The 2500-nt window shown below is 32.9% G+C and overlaps 1 protein-coding gene across 1 annotated transcript in view; it reads right to left on the bottom strand.

Moving 5' to 3' along the window:
• The window catches only part of LOC138863215 (nephrin-like), a 70884-nt gene that overhangs the window by 67758 nt on the left and 626 nt on the right, over positions 1-2500 (bottom strand). The window lies entirely within an intron of this gene.

The following is a 2500-nucleotide window of genomic DNA, read 5'->3' as shown; positions in this document are numbered from 1 at the left end:
CCCCTTCTCCCCCCCTCCCCACCCCACCATCTCCCCTCCCCCACTCCTCTCCACCCTCTCCCCACCCTACCCTCTCCCCCACCCCCACCCCCTCCCCCTCACCATCCCCACCCCACCCCCTCCTCACCCCTCCCCCACCCCCTCCCCCACCCCCTCCCCTCACAATCCCCGCCCGCCCACTTCAGCTTGTGATCCAAAAACACAAGCTTCATGGGCGAGTAAACGAGCTATGCAGTTTCTCATAATTCCTTCCAGATCACTTTCTTGGAGGCGGTGACGGGCAGACAGGCAGACAGATAGATAGACAGGCAGACAGGCGGGAAGGCAGGCAGGATGGCAGGCAGACAGGCAGACAGATAGACGGACAGGATGGCAGGCAGACAGAAATGCAGGCAGGTAGGATGGCAGGCAGGCAGGATGGCAGGATGACAGGCAGACAGACAGGCAGACAGGCGGGAAGACAGGCATGGCAGACAGATAGACAGGCAAGGCAGACAAAGAGACAGGCAGATAGACAGGAAAAAATGCAGGCAGAAATGCAGGCAGGATGGCAGGCAGGCATGGCAGACAAAGAGACAGACAAGCAGGCAAATATGCAGGCAGGCAGACAGATAGACAGACAGACAGGTAGACATACATACATACATAATACACAAATGGCGTGGAAATCAGAAATGAATAAATAGATAGACAGAGAGAGAGAGAGAGAGAGAGAGAGAGAGAGAGAGAGAGAGAGAGAGAGAGAGAGAGAGAGAGAGAGAGAGAGAGAGAGAGAGAGAGAGAGAGAGAGAGGCAGACAGACAGACAAAAGACGAGACGTGACATACTTATGCACGATCAGTCTGCATGTCTGTATTTAGATAAGAGTTCCCGAGTTTAAAAAAAAGGAAGAAAGAAAAAGTTTTTTGCAAATGCTGTGTTTGACGTTACTTCTATTTTTTTCATGTTTTTATATTTCTTTGGTGGCTGTGTGCATGTACATCATATATGCTGTCTGTGTGGTTTTAGTTTTATTTTTTTATTTTTTCATTAAAAAAAAAATATATATTTTTTTTTTCTGTTATTGTTGTGTTCATACTTGTCCATTACCATAATTTCGTCAGGTCTTTGTTGTTATTATCTTAATCATTATTATTTTGTTTATCATGATAATTATCAGTATCACTATTATCACTATTATTATTATCATTATCATTTATATTGTTATTATTATTATTATTATTATTATTATTATTATTATTATTATTATTATTATTATTGTTATTATTATTATTATTATTATTATTATTATTATTACTATTATCATCATCATCATCATTATTATTATTACTATTATTATTATTATCATTGATGTTATTAACGTTATCACCATTACCATTATTATAATGATTATTATTATAATCATTATAACAATAATGATTATTATGATTTTCATTATCATCATTATTATCATTATCATAATTATCAACATAAGAGTTATTATCATTCTTCTTGCTTTTCTTCTTATTATTATTATTATCATAATTATTACTAATATCATCATAACTTTTATCAATATTATCATCATCGTTATTATTATCATCACTATTAATATCATTATTGTTATTGTTACTATTATCATCCTTTTTATCATTATTACATTCTAATTATGATTATCATAATTATCATTCGTATTGACTCTATAATTGCATATCTTATCATAACTTTTATTATAATTGTTTATTATCATCATAATTATTATAAGTATTGGCTTTATCATGGCTATTCTTATCATATTATTATCATTAACATTGTAATTATCATTATTACTACCACTATCATTATCATTATTATGTGTATCATTAAGATAATTACCTTTATTATATTTTATTATCGTTATCATTATAATCATTATCAGTATCATTATCATCGTTTTGCTATTATATTTATGAATATTATGAAAGTAATTATCATTGTTATGATTATGATTATGGATGTTATTGCTATCGTCAATATTGTTTATCATTGTTTTGTCTTTAGTAATGTAAAGCTATTGTCATTGTTTTATTTTTAGTTGAATTTCATTATCATTAATTGTTTTCATCATCACAGATAACAACAAAAATTCAAGAATTTTTTGTGATGTTGATAATATATTATTATTGTTATTATTATTATTTATCGCTATTGCTGTTATTTATTATACTGTCTGTTTTTAGTCATAAAGATTACGGAAAATATTAACGTTTTTCTATTATAATTTTCATCACCAGATTTCAAGGCAGATTATCGCAGCTAATCCATTTAAATCAATCTTCCATTATTTCCAAGAATCGATAGAAATTTCCCATTTCTTAACTTCATTCCTTATCTTTCTTTATCTTCTTCGTCTGCCATTGTCTTAACGCCTTCCATTATTTCCAAGTATCGATAGAAATTTCCCATTTCTTAACTTTATTCATTATCCTTCATTATCTTCTTCTTTCTTTATCTTAGAGCAACCATGCTTAGATTTTGCGTT

Source organism: Penaeus vannamei, chromosome 11 (genome assembly GCF_042767895.1).
Source record: "Penaeus vannamei isolate JL-2024 chromosome 11, ASM4276789v1, whole genome shotgun sequence".
Lineage (NCBI taxonomy): Eukaryota > Metazoa > Arthropoda > Malacostraca > Decapoda > Penaeidae > Penaeus > Penaeus vannamei.
The sequence above is the reverse complement of the archived record's forward strand: the minus strand, read 5'-3'. Positions and strand labels throughout refer to the sequence as shown.